This window comes from Crocodylus porosus, unplaced genomic scaffold (assembly GCF_001723895.1).
Source record: "Crocodylus porosus isolate Cpor-Errol unplaced genomic scaffold, CroPor_comp1, whole genome shotgun sequence".
In the NCBI taxonomy this organism is placed as follows: Eukaryota; Metazoa; Chordata; order Crocodylia; family Crocodylidae; genus Crocodylus; species Crocodylus porosus.
The window spans coordinates 13,219,900-13,227,399 of record NW_017728910.1 but is presented as its reverse complement, the minus strand read 5'-3'; the positions used below and the strand labels follow the sequence as shown (position 1 = coordinate 13,227,399).

Below are 7,500 nucleotides of genomic sequence, written 5' to 3'. Positions count from 1 at the left end.
TATTGTTATTACTCATGTACTGTCTCTAACATTGGAATGCGGGGTTACTACAAGAACTGGAGAAAGTTGGGGTGCTCGGATTAGCACTAGCCAAACACAACTTTAAAAATATTCTTTCATCTGTCAAAGAACAATATTATAATTAATGTAAACAGAGGTTTACCATTTCCCAACTTTTTGTAGTTTAACAGTTGTCTACTGTTTTTTCTCAGATTTTCAAAATTTGTGTCATTTTTTTAGACAGGAGAAAATAGTTACTCCAACTTGTAAATCACTAGAAAAGAAATATGAATACAACTGTGTAGGTGTAGCAACACCACAGTTGTGTTCAGTACTTGGATGCCTGCAATGTTAATCTGAATGTTTTGCTTTAATAGGTATCTCCTTATTAACAATGTACAGAATTTATTTGTGGAAAGTTATTACTCCCCACTGGTTAAGTAAATGACTGCCAATAGATTAGTGTTGGTGTGATCTTGTAGCTGTGATGATCCAGGAAATACATGAGAGGCAAGGATTTCTTAGGGTGATACCCTTTATTGGACCAATTACATGAATTGGAGAGATTTAGACAAACTTTCAGGTACAAGGCAGCCTTCTTCACGTCTCAGAAAAAAGCCAGCATAACTTGAGCTAAGAAGCATGTAGAGCAATGGCCTATGTAAATAAAAACAGCCTACTGGAGACCTGCTACTTAGCTGGCTTTTTTTCCTGAGACCTGAAGAAGGCTGCTTTGCTACCTGACAGCTTGTCTAAATCTCTTCCATGTATACAGTTGCAATTGCAGTTGATCTTCAAAGATACTGCCCACAAAATATCCTTGCCTCTACGAATAGATTATACTGAAGATAAAATCACTGGGACTGATTCTTTTTGGAATTCCACTGACATTAAGCAGGAATACTTTTGCTGAAGTAATGGGATAGCGTAGATTTTAATGCTGTAGGAGGTCAAAGTTTGCCTCATTGTTCCTAAAAGCTGAAGTTCATTTCCATTGAATTCAACTGCTGGTTTTTGCCATTGACTCCAATGGGATTTGGCCCTAAGGAAATTCTTTTTCAAGGAAATTCTTCTTTTTCAACTTTGTTGAAATGGTATTCCACTGTAAGCTAAAAATATAAGTTAATTATCTATTTCTTTGAACCAGCCAAAAAATGTCATTTTCAGTGACATTGGAAACATTAGGATTAAAGGGTTTGACAGCTGAGGGAGTAAATTGCATAGACTGCCATAACTGTAATTTGGATAAGAGGAAGTTTCAATTCCTTGAGTGTTGGACAACTAGCGTAATATTGTAATGGAGCCGAGTGTTTCATCCTGACAGTTATATTCCATCTTTATGAGGTAGGGGAAAGGGCCTCTGTGTGTGTTAGCTGGGCGGTGTTATAGCTTCTCCTCAAGCAACTAAAGGCCATGTATTCTTCTAGCATGGTTGGTCGATATGCAAGTGCTTCCACTTGGACTATTGATTAACTTTGTGGGCAGCAGGTAACTAATTCCATGATAGATGTTGTAGGTAAAGCTCCAAGATTGGGCCTGGTGGGAAGAAGTAGTGGAAGTGTGTATTTATTTATGTCGGACTCCCTAGGCCTTTCTTTGGGCTTCAGAAAAGTGAGATTTTTTTTTGCATTATAAAACATACCCTGTATCCAGGTGCTCCAATTCAACTCAGCTTTAGCAGTGTGCGCTGAGCGATATATCCCTGCTCTAAGCACTCTTTGGAACTGTAACTTCAACCAAGGTGCCCCAAGCGTGTTACCCACCAGAATCCGCTGTAAAATGAAGTTATAAAACTGCCTCAGGATAATTAGGTTTATTAACTTGGTTTAATTGGCCAGCCCAAAGGATGCCAAACTGAAGATGGAGAAGCATAACCTTACCTTTGGACATTACTTGCACTCTTCTGTCTTACACAAAAATAGCATGCAGATGTTTTAAGCCACATCTAAACCTAGTTCAGGTAATGCATCTATAGTCCCGGTATAGATACGATTTACTCCTAGATTCTCTTCTCTTTTTATGTAATCTGAAAAAAGCAAGCTTGTCCTATCCAAAGCGTAGTACAACGGGAGTGTGATACTGTTCACACAGGGCAGTATTCTGTGCTGCTCCACAAAACAACCTGGTCCCACTGAAGGCAAAACTCCTGTTGACTTAAATGTAGCCTGGATTGCCATCGATTTTGGAGCCAAGGTGGGTTGGTGATGAACTTGACAAAGAATTTTAAAGGTGGGTCCAAAGAAACTGAACTTGAACTTATAGAATCACAGTCAAGTAGTGCTGGAAAGACCCTCAAGGCAGGGTCATCCCTTGCTATACCAAACTCGGGTTTAATGAATTTCCTGTATATTTGATAAGAAACAAGAAGAATGGGAAAAAATCATAGAAAACTCTCTTGGTTAAATTCTGCTTTCACTACACCAGTGTAACTCTGGCTGGAATCAGTGATCTTTACCACAAACATGGAGTAGAGATGCTGTATTAAGTGGGTTCGTGGGAGGTTTACCACTGTATGTAGTCAGAGTGATCCTAGATATTTTATTATCAAACCACTGATGGAACAATACACGAGACCGCATGTGTTCTGCTGAAGTCTAAAGCTATCAGGCTGACAAATACACATAAGGGACATTAGCCTACAGGAGTTTGTTATAACATTTATGCCTCATTGGGTATTTTCACTCCCCTCTCTTCAGCTGTAATACATCGTCTAAATGGTGCATAACTAGGTAGCAAAATATACCTGAAAAAACATTGATAAAGGATGGAAAGATCATAGAATCATAGAACCAATGAGTCGGAAGGGACCTAGACAGATCATCGAGTCCGACCCCCTGCCATGGGCAGGAAGGAGCACTGGGGGTGGCAGGGGTCATAAGATCCCAGCCAGGTGCCTATCCAGTCTCCTCTTGAAGATCTCCAGGGAAGGTTAGATGGGAAAATGAATCTGAATCTTTCTAGCCTCATCCCGTGTACTGGAATGCTCTTATAGTTTTTAGGCTGCTCCACCCTACTAAACAGCCCTGAAAGTGGTGATAATACTCCTGTATATAAAACATACCCTTAGAGGCGCTGAACCACTGGCTTGTGCTGGCATTTCCTGATGTGACAAACCCCCCAGATCATGTAAGATGGGAATGATATCATGGCTGCGGGTCTCCGAATGCTGTTCTGTCTTAATGGTGACTGTGTGAGGTGATGGCAGGTTTCCAAAAGTAACTACTGCACCTGTGAAATATTGTACACACACACACACACACACACACACACACACGGACACACGGACACACACTAACTCCTCAGAAGTAAGAGCCCCGAGGCCCAGCTAAAGCATAACTTTAAGGAAATCAACAGCTGCTCAGAGCTCCTATTATTAAAGTTTCACCATCTCCTGCAATGGTAAAATTCACCCAGAGCAGAGACATTAAATCCCATCTACGTTCCATTTAAACCCCATATTAAGAACTTGAGTGCTATGTACAACCTTGTATAGGCTCTCTGCGTAAAAATGATCTCCACCTAAATTCATAAATGTTTCTTTAACTACCTTTTCTGCCCTGTGGCGAGCAATATTAGGAGTAGCTGCTCCTGGAAACCAGCCTGGAGTGACTATATTTAACACAACTGCAAGTGAGCACAACTGAGATACTTTGATTCATATTTAGACAAGACAGATGCATCAGGCCCCAAACCAGAACGTTCTGTGTTAAGATACTTGTTGGGTGTCTGGTTTCTGTCATATCTTGGGTGTTCTTCACCAGTTTCCACGTGCCTAAGTTATTTGAAATTGTACGTACTAAGCTATGTGAAATTTGCATTCAGATCACAACATCAGTGAAGGTGAGATCGACACCTGGCCATGAAAAAATGAAGTATTTCTGAAAAATTTGGTCCTCTGATCCCAGGGGCCTTAGGAAGGTTATTACTGAAATATCTTGGATCACACTACCTTGTGTGAAATGTTTTTCTCAAATATCACCAGCTAAACAGTGTTTGAGTTACTATTTGGATGAGAGACCTCTAAGTAACACCTGTGTGCTGCAGTCATTCTTGATGGTGATACAGTAGGAGACATTTTTCTCTTTGACATTAGTAGTATTTGATGATGCAATAAATTGTACTTTGGCTGTTTCCAAATATTTAAAAATTAGGAGGTACTACATGCCACTAATATGGAGGTCTTCAAATAGTCAAGAAATTGTGGCCAGAGTGGCATCCCACTCTACCCCAGCTAACCCTCCTGTATAGGGAGAAACAACAGAAAATCTCCTGCTGTTGTTGAGTGTTGCCCTTTTTCAAGCAAGGGTAATCTTTAATGGTGGAATTCATAAAAAGGAATGGTGCACCCTGTCATGAAGCTATGCAGTCAGTACTTCGACCTCCTTATGGTCATGCTTCTTGAAATTACACTATGTAGATAGGTGTAAGGTAAAGCAGGAAACCATGCAGTTTTGTGGAGCTAGGAAAGCCTCAGTGTGGATAAGAGTAGAAAGTGCCTTTATTTCCCACCATCCATTATCAAACTGTACTCCAAATTCATTAGTAATTTTTATAGTTATGGGAGACCTATTGCTGTCCATTATCAAATGTGAGCATTAATCCAACCTCTTTTGTATCACCTCCACCTTTTCCATCACAATGCTCTAGTAGGAAAAAAAGCAGGTAATCTGGGGAAGTCATTAATACATCCTTGAGCAAGGAGTGTGCGTGCATATAAAATCTTCCAAGGCCAATGTTTCTTGCTGACTCAGAACAGAATTAGCACTTTCTCTGTAGAGAATGCTGTGCTATCTTTTGCATCTTCGGGACATGAAGGCCATTTCGTCACAAAACTGGAGTGCTTTAGAGATCAGGTAAGGCATGTAGCCTACTGCTGTTTTCCATGCATGCTGCATTCTGTACCAACCAACTCCAGAGAAAACCTGCCCTAATAGAGTATTACCCTTTGAATGAATAGGTCCTCTTGTTATGGGATAGCTTAGTGTGGTTAGCATTTTCTCTCTTGGCTTTATTAGGTGCTATCTCCCATGGCAATCTGTAAAGCCAATTAGTGGAGAAAATAACACTCAGATTAATCTCTTGCAGCACTGCAAGAAAAGGAGTCATAATATAATGGGAAATTGTTCTAAGTGTGAAAAATTACCCACTTTGTCTACTTCATATTTCTCAAACTCCAAAATTAATGACTTCCTGAAAAAAATATTTATCTCTGTACAAAGGGAAAGATTTTATGAATGCTAAAGGAAAACTCAGTAGGGTTTTGGAATAAAGTATAAGCTTATAATCCTGTAAAAATCCAACAGGTTCAAGTGCTGAAATAATATTTGTATCTGTCATTGAACATAATAAGAAGCAAGCAGTAGGATACCTTAAAATACATGTTAACCAAGATTATCATTAGGAATTTGAAAAGCTGTTTACCAGAGTTGAGAACTTTGATGAAGAAGTCCTACAGCTCTCAAGCTTTCTGCCCATGGCTTGCTTTCAGAGATGGACACAAACCTCAGAATAGCCACGGTGTAGGCTTATGACGAACAATGAGCTTATCTCCAATAAAGAAAACCAGTCAAGGTCAGGTTCTGCCCGTACACCAACCTTTCAGTTTGGGGACATGAATGGGGATGAAGAGTGGATCAATTAAATAAAAGGTGACAGCAAAACTTCAGTAGGAGTCACGGCCTTGGTAATGCATTGGATTTCCTACCCTGCAGGGTAAATTGCATTGAGTAATGTTGCATTCCTGTTAAAAAACCAGAACAAAACATTTTTTTTTCCTGCAGGAGGTATGGGGTGCTAAGGGTATTAAGACTATAATTCCAATTGGGTTTTTTTCTTTTTATGTTCAGAATGTCTTATGTCACTGAGAGATATAGGAGAGAAATTTAGAGGGGGTTCATGCACTGGTGACCGAAAACAACACTTGAAGTGTTTCTTTCTCTCCCTAATCCCCATAAAATGTCAAAGGAACAAAATGGGGAGACGGATGCAGTTGATACAGTGGTTTTAAGCGATGTTCATTTTTTTAAAGCATCAGAGGTCCAAAAAGGGAAAGAGGAGGTGTGAATAGGGGAGTGGAAGTTTAAGGACACATTCAGAAAGCTAAACCTGTGGCTGCAAATCGTTCCAACTTATTCAAATGTTATGGCCATCAGGCTAGTGCAGTTACGTGGGTCATTTTTCTTTGATTTCCTTTCATTTTTTTAGAACTTATCCCATGCTCACCAGCTTGGCAAATTTAGATTCTCTCTGTTTTTCTTTGTGTGCTTTCTTTCTCTTTCCTTTTCTGTTTTTCCAGGCCTGTTTATTCTCCAGAAGTGTTTTCCTCAACTTCTACCAGGTCTACTTGTAACAAGCTGAACATGGTGTGAATGTTCTCAGCCTTATTTTAACTAAATTAACTACACTTACAACCTCAGTGTCAGGCCTCTGAACAATGAAAGCTTGCCACTGAACACATGAAACAAAAATGAAATTAGCCAGCAGTAGGAAACTACAAACAGCTGAGGCATTCAATTGTTAGCCATTTGAAGGATTAACTTCTAAATCATGTAGAGCTCCCTTGGTAGTTTAGCTAGTTGGGCACTCAAGGGTATATAAAAACACACTTTAAAGTAGAATTGTATTTCTTCACCTATAAAACAGAGATTTACTGGCAGGTTGTGATATTATTAATACTGGATTTTCTTGCCATCGTCTATAGTACTTAATCACACTTTCTCTTACTTTCTACATACACTTTTGCGTGGGTTCCAAAAAGAGAGACAGTGTATATGGACACTATTCAAAGACGGATAACACTACTACCGAGAAATATATTTTAACAACTTACATTTTAACAACTGCCTACTGTATGAAATTCTTATATGTGAATTGTTTTCTCCTGCTGTTGTTTATCCACCAGATGTACAGAAGAATATTGCACTGGTCTTAAAGATTTTTATTTGATTTTACTCCACTAATAATTATGGATAATGCCCCAGATCTCTTTGCTATGAGGAAAACTAAAATGTGCCAGGTGAAAATATATTTTTAGTGAGCGTCTAAAAGTTTTTTCTAGTTAGTACATTACAAAAAGTCACTGAGGACCTATTCAGAACTGCAATAAAGTAGACTCAAATTATTGTAGTTATATGTCCATTTAAATTCAATTGTTTCTATGTGATACAAGAACATTGCATAAGTCCATGGAATTTTCATAGGGAAAAAAATCTGCAACAACTTTTATAATGATTCTTCAAACAAGAGTCTGATACTGCTATACAAGTGTTTCTTCAATCAGAGTCCTTCAGATTGGACAATTAAGACTGAAGAATTTGAAAAAAGTAATTTTTAAAAAATGAAAAACACCCAATAGAAGTGACTGTTTTTTCTTTGCCTAATATAGACTTCATAATGGAACCACTGAATCTACTAGTCACCTGCGTTCGTACGTATGTACACACACACACACACACACACACACACACACACACACACACACTAGCAGTAGGAGTCCTGACA

The 7,500-nt window shown here is 38.9% G+C and overlaps 1 protein-coding gene across 4 annotated transcripts in view; it reads left to right on the top strand.

Annotated features, from left to right (window-relative positions):
• The window catches only part of MECOM (MDS1 and EVI1 complex locus), a 484,803-nt gene that overhangs the window by 144,132 nt on the left and 333,171 nt on the right, over nucleotides 1-7,500 (top strand). The gene's annotated exons all lie outside the window — the stretch shown is intronic.